A 12,762-nucleotide genomic window follows, 5' to 3' on the forward strand; every position below is an offset into this window, starting at 1 on the left:
TACCCTAAACCTCACCCTCAACCTCACCCTTACCCTAACCTTAAACGTAACCCTCACCCTAACCCTAATGCTAGCCCTAACCCTCAAACTCACCCTAAACCTCACCCTAACCCTTAATCTCACCGTAAACCTAACCCTAACCCTAACCCTAACCTTCAACCTAACCCTCAACCTAACCCTAACCCTATGCCTAATCCTCACCCTCATCCTAAACCTCACATTCACCCTAACCCTAACCGTTACCCTCTCTAAAACCCTAACCCTATACCAAACCCTAACCCTTACAAGAACGCTAACCCTCAGCCTAACCCTGACCAGAACCCGAACCTGTACCCTCACACTAACCTTAACCATATCCCTAAATCTAACCCTCACACTACCACTTAACCTCACCCTCACATTGACCGACCACTCACCCTAACCCTCATCCTAACCTTAAGCCTAACCCTAACCCTCACCCAACAATAACCCTAAACCTAAACCTAACCCTAACCCTCACACTCACCCTCACCCTCAGCCTAACCCTAACACTAAACCTAACCCTAACCCTCACCCTCATCCTAACTCTAACCCTAACCCTAATCCTAACCCTCATAATCTCCCTCACCCTCACTGTTACCCTAACCCTAACCCTCACCCTATACCTAACCCTCACCCTAATCCTAACTCTCACCCTAACCCTAACCCTACCCCTCAAACTAACCCTTACCCTAACCCTAAACATAACCCTCACCCTAACACTAACCCTCACCCCCACCCTAACCCTCACCCTCACCTGAAACCTCAACCACATCCTAACCCTCATCCTCACCCTAAATAAAAACCTAACACTAACCCTCACCTTAAACCTAACCCTAACCCTCACCCTTACCCTCACCCTCACCCTCAGCCTAACCTTAACTCTAACCCTAATCCTAACCCTAAACCTCAACCTCACCCTGACCGTCACCCTAAACCTTACCCTCAACCTAACCCTAACTCTAACCCTAACCCTCACACTAAACCTAACCCTCACCATTACCCTAAGCCTCACCCTCACCCTAACCCCCACACTAATCCTAAACCTAACCCTCACCCTAACCCTGACGCTCACCCTCACACTAACCCTCACCCTAACCCTTATTCTCACCCTAACCCTAACAGTAAAACTAACACTAACCCTCACACGAACCCTAACCCTCCCCCTAACCCTAACCCTTACCCTCATCTTAACTTTAACCCTCACCCTAACCTTCACCCTCACTGTCACCCTACCCCTCACCCTAACCCTAACTCTAACCCTCACCTTAATCCTAACCCTCACCCAAACCTAACTCTACCCGTTACCCTTACCCTCACCCTCAAATTAACGCTAACAATAACCCTAACCCTAACTGTAACGCTAACCCTCAAACTAACCCTAACCCTAACATTTACCCTCACCCTAACCATAACCCTAGCCCTAAGAATAAACCTCCCACTAACCCCAACCCTCACCCTAACCCTCACCCTCACCCTAACCCTAAAACTAACCCTCACACTCACACTAATTCTAACCCTAACCCTCACGCTAACCCTCAAAGAAACTCTAAGGCTAACCTAAAACTCACTCTCACACTAAACCTCACCCTCACCCTCAACCTAACCCTTACCCTAACCCTAATCCTAACCCTAACCCTCACCCTCACCCTGTCTCTAATCCTAACTGTCACCCTAACCCTAAACCTATCGCTAAACCTCACCCTATCCCTAACCCTCACCCTAACCCTAACCCAAACCCTGACCCTCACCCTAACCCTAACCCTCACGCTAAACCTCACCCTAATGCTTACCCTCAACCTAACCCTAAACCTAACCCTAACCCTAATCCTCACAATAACCCTATGCCTAACCCTAACCCTAACACTCACCCTAATGCTAAACCTCAAACTAAACCTCACCCTCAGCCTAACCCTCAACATCAGCCTAACACTCACCTCAACCTAAACATCAACCTAACCCTAACCTTTACCCTAACCCTAACCCTAACACTCACCCTAAACCTTACCATCACCCTCACACTCACCCTAAGCCTAACCCTAACCCTACCCCTAAACCTTAACCTAACCCTCATCATCACCCTCACCCTAAACCTATCCCTAACCCTAACACTAACCCTCACCCTCACCCTAACCCTACCTCTAACCCTAACCCTAACCCTCACCCTAAACCTAACCCTCAACCGCAACCTAACCCTAACCCTCACCCTAACCCTTATCCTCATCCTAAAGCTAACCCTAAACCTAACCCTAACAATCACAATAACCCTAACCCTCATTCTAACCATAAACCTACCCCTCAACCTAACACTCACCCTAACCCTAACCCTAAACCTAACCCTCACCTTAGCCCTAACCTTAAGCCTCACCCTCAACTTAACCCTCACCATCACCCTAACACTCACCCTAAGCCTAAACCTCACCCACATCTTAACCCTCACCCGAACCGAACCCTCACCCTAACACTCACCCTCGTCCTAAACATCACCCGAACCCTAACCCTCACCCTAACACTAAAACTAAACTTCACCCTCACCCTAACCCTCTCCCTAAAACTTAACATCACCCTAACCCTAACCCTAAACCTCACCCTCAGCCTAAACCTAACCCTAACCCTAATCCTAAACCTAACCCCCACCCTCACCCTCACCCTCACCGTCACCCTAAGCGTAACCCTTAACCTAACCCTCACCCTATCACACACCCTAACCCTCACGAAAAACCTAACCCTCATTTTCACCCTATCCCTCACCCTAACCCTAACCATAACTCTCACCTTCACCCTAAACCTAACCCTAACGCTCACCATTACCCTAACCCTCACCTAAAACCTAACCCACACCCGCACCCTAAACCTCAGTCTCACCCTCACCCATACACTCACCCTAACCCTCACCCTCACCCTAAACATCACCCTAAGCCTAACCCTCACCCTTACCCTAACTCTCACCCTCACCCTCACCCTCAGCCTAACCCTAAACCTAACCCTAATCCTAACCCAAACCCTCACCCTCACCCTCAACCGCAACCTAACCTTAACCCTAACCCTAATCCTAATCCTAACCCTCAGACTCACCCTAACCCTAACACTAACCCTCACCTTAACACTAACCCTCAACTTCTCCCTCAGCTTACCAGTATCCGTAACCTAATCCTAACCCTCACACTCACCCTCACCCTAAGCTAACCCTAATCCTCACCCAAACCCTAACACTAACTCTCATCCTCACCCTCAACCTAACCCTAATACTACCCCTCACCAAAACCCTAACTCTCACCCTCACTCTCACCCTAACACTCATCCTCACCCTAACCCCAAACCTCACCCTAATCCTCACACTCACCCTTACCCTATCCCTCAGTCTAACCCTAACCTTAACCCTAATCCTAACCCTCACGCTCACCCCTTATCCTCAGCCTAACACTCACCCTCATACTCACCCTCACCCTAACCCTTAACCTCACTGTAACCTTCACCCGAACCCTGAGCTTAACCATAACCCTAATCCTAACCCTAGCCCTCAACCTCACCCTCACCCTAAACCTAACCCTAACCCTAGGCCTCACCCTCACCATCACCCTCACCGTAACCCTAACCCTCACCCTAACCCTATCCCTAACCCTAACCGTCACAGTAAACCTAATCCTAACCCTAACACTCACACTCACCCTAACCTTAAAACCCTAACCCTCACCTTAAAACTCACCATAACTCATGAAAACCCTAACCCTCACTCTCACCCTAAACCTCACCCTAATGCTTATCCTCACCCTAACCCTCAACCTAACCCTAAACCTAACCCTCATCCTATCCCTCATCCTAATCTTAACCCTACTCCACACCCTAACCCTAATCCTAACACTCACCCTTACACTGACCTTAACCCTAAACCTAACTCTAAACTTCCCCCTAATCCTCAACATAACCCTAACCCTAACCCTCACCTTAACACTAACCCTAACCTTAACCCTCATCCTCACCCTAAACCTCACCCTAACTCTTAACCTCACCGTAACGTTAACCCTAACTCTAACCCTCAACCTCACCCTAAACCTCACTCTCACAATAACTCTTACCTCACACCAAACCTCACCCTAAACCTAAACCTGACCCTCACCCTCACCATCACTGTAATCGTAAGTCTAACCCTAACCCTAACAATAACCCTAACCATAAACCTAACCGTCACCCTCACCAAAACCCTAAACCTAACCCAATCCCTCACCCTACCCCTACCACTAACCCTAACCCTAAACCTCACCTAAACCCTAACCCTAACCTCTCCCTCACCTTAAAGGTAACCCTAACCCTAACAATAACCCAAAATTTGACCCTAATCCAAACCCTCACACTCACCCTCACCATAACCCGAACCCTAACACTAAGCCTAACCCTAACCCTTAACCTCACCCTAATCCTAAACCTCACCCTATCCCTCACCCTCAACCTCACCTTAAACTTAATTCTAACCCTAACCCTAACCCTAACCCTAAACCTCACCTTAACCCTCACCCTCACCCTCACCCTAAAACAAAACCTAACAAAACACAAAACCTAGCCCGCACCCTAACCCTAAACCTAACCCTAACACTCACAGTAAACCTAACCCTCACCCTAACCCTAACCCTACGCCTCACCCTAAGCCTAATCCTAACCCTAACCATAACCCTAACCCTAAACCTCACCCTAAACCTAACACTAATCCTCACACTCATCCTCACCCTCATCTTAACTGTAACACTAACCCTAACAATAAACATAACCCTTAACCTAATCCTAACCCTCACCCTCACCCTAACCCTAAACCTAACCCTAACCCTCATCCTAAACCTAACCCTCACCCTAACGGTAAACCTTACCCTAACCCAAACCCTCACCCTAACCCTAGCCTTATACTTAAACCTAAACCTCACCCTAACTCTAACGCTAACCCTCACCATCCCCCTAGCCCTCACCCTAACCCTAATCCTAACCCTAAACCTCATCCTAAATCTAACCCTCACCTTAATCTTAAACCTCACCCTCACCTTCAGCCTAACCCTAAGCCTAAACATAACCCTAACCCTAATAGTCACACTCACACTAACTCTATTCCTAATCCTAAAACTAACACTAACCCTAACCCTAACCCTAACCCTATCCCTAAAAGAACCCTAACCGTAACCCTAAACCTCACCCTCACCCTATCCCTAAAGTTAACCCTAACCCTAACCCTAAACCTAAACCTCACCCAAAACCTTACCCTCACACTAAACCTCACCCTCACCCCCACCGTAACCGTAACTCTAACCCTAACCCTAACAATAACCCTAACCCTAAACCTAAACCTATCCCTAACCCTTACCCTCACCCTCACCCTCATCCTAACCCTATCCCTCACCCTAACCCTAATGCTAACCCTCACCCTCACCCTCACCCTAACCCCAATCCTAACCCTAACCCTCACCCTAACCCTCACCCTAACCCTAAACCTAACACTCACCCTACATCTAACCCTCACCCGCACCCTAAACCTAATCCTAACCCTAGGCCTCACCCTCACACTCAACCTCACCCTCAGCCTAACCATAACCGTAATCCTAATCCTAAACCTCAACCTCACACCTCACCCTAAGCCTAACCCTCACGTCACCCTCACCCTCACCCTAACCCTTACCTTCAACCTTACCCTCAGCGTAACCCTAACTCCAATCCTAACCCTAACCCTCAACCTCACCCTCAACCTAAACCTAAACCTAACCCTAGGCCTCACCCTCACCCTCACCCTCACCATAACCCTAACCCTCACTCTCACCCTAACCCTATCCCTAACCCTAACCCTAACACTAACACTCACACTCACCCTAACCCTAAAACCCTAACCCTCACCCTAAAATTCACCATAACACTCATGATAACCCTAAACCTCACTCTCACCCTAAAACTCACCCTAATGCATATCCTCACCCGAACCCTAACCCTAACCCTCATCCTGATCTTAAACCTAACCCTCACCTTAACACTAACTCTAACCCTAAACCTCACCCTCACCTTAAACCTCACCCTCATCCTAGCCTTCATCCTAACCCTAATCCTAACCCTAAACCTCACCCTAAAGCTAAACCTAACAATCACCCTAAATCTGACCCTTACCCTCACCCTCACCCTTCCCCTAACCCTTAGTCTAACCTTAACCATAACCCTAACCCTCATCCTAACCCTCACCCTCACCCTAAACATAACCCTATCCCTAACCCTCACCCTAAACTTAAGTCTAACCCTCACTCTAACCCTTGCCTTCACCCTCACCCTCACCCTCAACCTAACCCTAAACCTAACCCTCACCTAACCCTAACCCTCACCATCACCCTCAGCCTAACAATATCCCTACCCCTAATCATAACCCTCACACTCATACTCAACTTAACCCTAACACTAAACCTCACCCTAACACTAATGCTTACCCTGAACCTCACCCTCTCCCTAACCCTCACACTAACCCTAAACCTAACCCTAAACCTCACCCTCAACCTCACAGTCACACTCAGCCAAACCTTAACTGTAAGCCTAATCCTAACCCTCACCCTCACCTCTCACCATCAGCCTAAACTTGACCCTCACACTAACCCTCACCCTGACCCTTACCCTCACCACAACCCTCACCCTCCCGCTCAGCGTAAACCTTACCCTAATCCTAACCCTAACTCTCAACCTGACCCTCACCCTAAACCTAACCCTAACCCTAAGCCTCACCCTCACCCTCACCCTAAACCTAACCCTCACTCTAACCCTCTCCCCAACCCTAAACCTCACCCTAATCCTAACCCTAACCCTAAACCTCACCCTCTCCCTCACCGTCACCCTCTGCCTAACCCTAACCCTAACCTTAATCCTAACCCTCACCCTAACACTTACCCTCAACCTAACACTAACCCTAAACCCATCCCGCACACTAAAACTTACCCTCACTGTGACCCTAACCATACCCCTCAGCATACCCCTCACTCTAACCCTAACCCTAACACTAACCCTCACCCTCACCCAGACACTAACCCTACCCCTCACCCTACCCCTCACCCTAACCCTCAGCCTCACCCTAAACATCACCCTAACCCTAACCCTCACACTAACTTTAAGCCTAACCCTCACCCTAAACTTTGCCGTCAACCTCACCCTCAGCTTAACACTAAACCTAACGCTAACCCTAACCGTCAGACACACCCTCAACCTAACCCTAACCCTAACCCTCACCCTATCCCTTATGCTCACTCTCACTTTCACACTCACCCTCACCCTAACACTAAACCTAAGCCTAAATGTCACCCTCACCCTAAAACTCACCCTCAGCTTAACCTAACCGTAACCCTAATCCTTACCCTCACCTTCACCCTTCACCCTCAGCCTAAAACTCACCCTCATATTAACCCTCACCCTAACCCTTACACTCACCCTAACCGTCACGTTGACCCTCAGCATAACCCTAACCTAATCCTAACCCTAACACTCAACCTCACACTCACCCTAAACCTAAACCTAGCACTAAGCCTCACACTCACACTCACTCTCACACTCACCCTAACCTTAACCCTCACCCTAACAATATCCTAAACCTAACCCTCACCCTAACCCTAACCCTATCCCTAACACTCACACTCACCCTAACACTAAAACCCTAACCCTCACCCTAAAACTCACCCTAACACTCATGATAACCCTAACCCTCACTCTCACCCTAAACCTCAACCTAATGCTTAACCTCACCCTAACCCTCACCCTAACCCTAACCCTAACCCTCATCCTAACCCTAATCCTAACCCTAACTCTAACACTAACCCTAAACCTCAACCTAACACTCACTCTAACCTTAAACCTAAAACTAACCCTAACCCTAACCCTCGACCTAACCCTCCAACTGACCCTAAACCTAACCCTAAACCTCACCTCACCATAACCCTAATCCTAACCCTAAACCTAAAACTCACCCTAACCCTAAACCTAACCCTAACCCTCACCCCAACCCTAAAACTACCCCTCAGCCTAACGCTAACCCTCACCATCAACTCAACCCTGTTGCTAACACAAATGCTCACTCTCAACCTAAGCCTCAGCCTAACCCTTACCTTCACCATAACCCTATCCCTTAACCTCTCTCTAACCCGCACCCTACACCTTCCCCTCACCCTAAGCCTAACCCTAACCCAAACCCTAAACCTAACCCTAACCTTCACCCTAACTATCACCATAACTCTCACCCTAACCTAACCCTAACCCTCACCCTAACCCTAAACGTAACCCTAACCCTCACCCTCACCGTAACTGTCATCGTAACCCTTACCCTCACCCTATCCCTAAACCTAACAATAACCCTCACCCTAACCCTAACCCTCACCCGAACCCTCACTCTCACCTTCACCCTCACCCTAAACATCACCCTAACCCTAACCCTGAACCTAACCTTAACCCTCACCCTCACATTAACCCTAACCTTAACACTCAACCCTCACCCTAAACTTAACGCTAAACCTAACCCTCACAATCATCCTAGCGCTCAACCTAACCATAATTCTAACCCTAACCCTAACCCTAAAGCTCACCTTCACCCTCAACCTCACCCTCACCCTCAGCCTAATCCTAACCCTAACCCTAATACTAACCCTAAACCTCACACTAACCCTACATCTACCCCTAACACCAAACCTAATCTTCACCCTCACCCTAACATTAACCCTTCCCCGCACCCTCACCTATACCTCACATTAAATCCAACCCTCACCCTCAACCTAAGGCTAACCCTAACCCTCACCCTCACCCTCACCCTAACCCAAACCCTCACCTTCACCCTCACCATAACCTTAACCATAACCCTAACCCTCACCCTCACCCTGAACCTAAACCTAACCCTAAACCTCACCCTAACACACTCATCATAACCCGAACCCTAACACTCACCCTTACCCTAAACTTAACCCTAACCCTCACTATAACCCTCAACCTAAACCTAATGCAAAACCGAAACCTCACCCTCACCCTAAACCTAAAGCTACCCATAACAATCACCCTCACCCTAAAACTCACTCTAAACCTTACCCTCACCCTAACTCTAATCCTAACCCTCACACTAACCTTAACCCTCAACCTACCCCTAAACCTCACCCTCACCCTAAGCCTCACCCTATACATAACCCTAACCCTAATGCTCATCCTAACCCTAACCTTCATCCTAACCCTAACCCTCACCCTAATCTTCACTCTAACCCTAACCCTAACCCTTACATAACCGAAGCTCTCACACTCACCCTCATCCTCACCCTAACCCTCAACCTCATCCTCGCCCTCACCATAAACCTAACCCTCACACTAATCATAACATTAACCCTAACCCTCACCGTAACCCTTACCCTAGCCCTAACCCGAACTTTAACCCTCACCATCACCCTCACCCTAACCCTTACCCTCATCCTCACGCTCACCCTAACCCTCACATTAACCCTAAACCTCACGCTAACCCTAACACTAAACAAAACCCTCATCCCAACCCTCAAACTAAGCCTAAACCTAACACTAACCCTCACCCTCACCATCACCCTAAACATAACACTAACCCTCAGCCTCACCCTAATCCTTAACCTCACCCTAACCCTAACACTTACCCTTACCTAACCGTCACCCTAATCCTACCATTCACCCTAAACCTAACCCTACCACTTACCCTAACATTCTTCCTAACCCTCATCCTAACCCTAACCCTCACCCTAACACTAACCCTACCCCTACCCTAACCCTGAAAAACACCCTAACCCTCATCCTAACCCTAATGCAAACCCGAACCCTAAACCTCACCCTAACCCTAACCCTAAACCTCACACTAACCCTAACCATCACTCTAACCTTAAACTTCATCCTATCCCTGACAATCACCCTAATCCTCACCCTAACCCTAATCTTAACCCTTAGCTAACTGAAACTCTCAAACTCACCCTAACCCTCAACCTCACATTAGACCTCACCATAAACCTTACCATAAACCTAACAATAACACTCACCGTCACCCTAAACCTAACTCTAAGCCTTAACCTTACCCTAACCCTAACCCTAACTCTAATCCTCACACTAACCCTAACCCTCATCCTAACCCTAACCCTCACCCTCACATTAAACCTCACCCTAGACCTTACCCTCACCCTAACCCTAACCCTAAATCTAACCCTCAAACTAACCCTACCCTCATCCTAACCCTAACTCTAACACTTACCCACAACCTAACCCTAACCCTAAACTTAACCCTAACCCTAACCCTAACCCTAAACCTAACCCTAACACTAACCCTAACCCTCACACTAACACTCAGTCTAACCCTAACCCTAAACCTCCCCATCACCCCAACCCTCACACTAACCCTAACCCTCACCTTAAACCTAAACCTAACCCTCACCTTCACCCTCAAGCTCACCCTCAGCCTAACCCTAAAGCTAACACTAATCCTAACCCTAACCCTCACCCACACCCTCACTCTCACCCTAACCCTAATCCTAACCCTCAACCTCACCCTGAGCCTCACCCTAACCCTCACCTTCACCCTCACCCTAACCCTAACCCTATCCCTATCGCTCACCCTAATCCTAATGCTAACCCTAACCCTCAGCCTCACCCTAACCCTCACACTAACCCTTACCGTCACCCTAACCTTAACCTCACCCTCATTCTAACCCTCACTCTAACACTTACCCAAAACCTAATGCTCACGCTAACCCTCACCCTAACACTAACACTAACACCAACCCTAAACCTCACCCTCACCCTCACCCTCAGCCTAAACTAACCCTATCCCTCACCCTCATCCTAAACCTAACGCTCACCCTAACCCTCACCCTCACCCCCACCCTCTCACCAACCCTAACCCTCATCCTAAACCTCACCCTAACCCTCACATGAAACCTAACCCTCACCCTAACCCAAACCCTCAAACTAACCCTATCCCTAACCCTAATCCTCACTTCACCCTAATCATCACCCTAACCGTTACAGTCACCCTCACCGTAAAAATCACACTAACAATAACCCTCACCCTAACCCCAACCCTAACACTCACCCTCACCCTCACCCTCAGCCTAACAAAAACCCTAACCCTAAACCTCATCCTCACCCTAACCCTAACCCTCACCCAAATCATAACACTAATCCTCTCCTTATCCCTAACCCTAACCCTAACCCTAACCCTCACCCTCACCCTAGACCTCACCCTAACACTAACCCTAACCTTAACCATCATCCTCACCCTAACCCTCACACTAATCCTAACACTAACCAAAACCCGCAACCTAACCCTCACCCCTACCCTAACCTTCACACTATCCCTCACCCTAACCCTAACCCTAACACTCACTCTTACTCTAACCCTAACTCTAAACTTTACCCTCACCCTAGTCCTAACCCTAGCACTCACCGTAACCCTCACCCTAACACTAATGCTAACCCTAACCCTCACCCTCACCCTAAGCCTCACCCTAACACTTACCCTAACCTTAACCCTAACCCTAATCCTGACCCTAAACTTCAAAAACCTGTCCCTCAGCCTACCCCTACCCTAACATTCACCCTAAACCTATCCCTAACCCTCACCCTAACCGTCACCGTAAACTTTTCCCTAACCCTAAACCTAAACCTAACCCTAAACCTCAAAATATCCCTAACCCTAACCCTAACCGTCACCCTCACCCTAAGCCTAACCCTCATCCTAACTCTCACCCTCACTCTAATCCTCACCCTAATCCAAATCTAACCCTCACCCTAACCCTAACATTAACCCTAACCCTCACACTAAACCTCAACCTAACCCTAACCCTATCCCTAACCCTAACCTTCACCCTAAACGTCAACCTAACCCTAACCCTATCCCTAACCCTAACCTTCACCCTAAACATCAAACTTACCCTAACCCTCACCCTCACTCTAACCCTTACCCTAATCCTTACCCTCACGTTAACCCTAACACTAAACCTAACCCTAAACCTCTCACTAAACCTATCCCTCACCTTACCCCTAACCCTAGCATTCACCATAACACTAAAACTAACCCTCACCCTAACCCTCACTGTAAACTTTACCCTATCCCTAAACTTATCCCTAACCCCAATTATCACCCTAAACTTAACCCTAACCCTCACACTCACACTCACCCTAGGCCTCACTCTAACCCTCAATCTAAACCTAACAATCACCATATCCCTAAGCCCTACTCTAACACTAACCCTCACCCTCAACCTAACCCACACACTAACCCTAACCATAACACTAAACAAAACCCTCACCCTAACCTCACCCTAACCCTAACCATAACCCTAATTCTCACCATCACACTAAACCTCATTTTAACCCTAACACTAACCCTCACCCGAATTCTTACGCTCACCCTAACTCTCACGCTATCTCTCATCCTAACCCTCACCGTAATCCTTATCCTAAACCTAACCCTAACCCTAACCCTCACCCTAAACCTCACCCAAACCGTAACACTTACCCTAACACTAACCCTCACCCTCACCCTAAACCTCACCCTAGACCTAACCCGAACACTAACCAAAATCCTGACATTAACCCTCACACTAACTCTAACCTTCACCTTACCCCTACCCCTAAACCTAACCCTAACACTCATCCTCACCCTAACCCTCATCAGAACACTTACCCTCACCCTAACCCTCACCCTAAATCTAACCCTAACCCTACCCTATCACTCACCCTAACCCTAACCCTAACACTCACCCT

Source organism: Dipodomys merriami, unplaced genomic scaffold, assembly GCF_024711535.1.
Source record: "Dipodomys merriami isolate MVZ:Mamm:240054 unplaced genomic scaffold, mDipMer1.0.p SCAF_140, whole genome shotgun sequence".
NCBI classification, from domain to species: Eukaryota; Metazoa; Chordata; class Mammalia; order Rodentia; family Heteromyidae; genus Dipodomys; species Dipodomys merriami.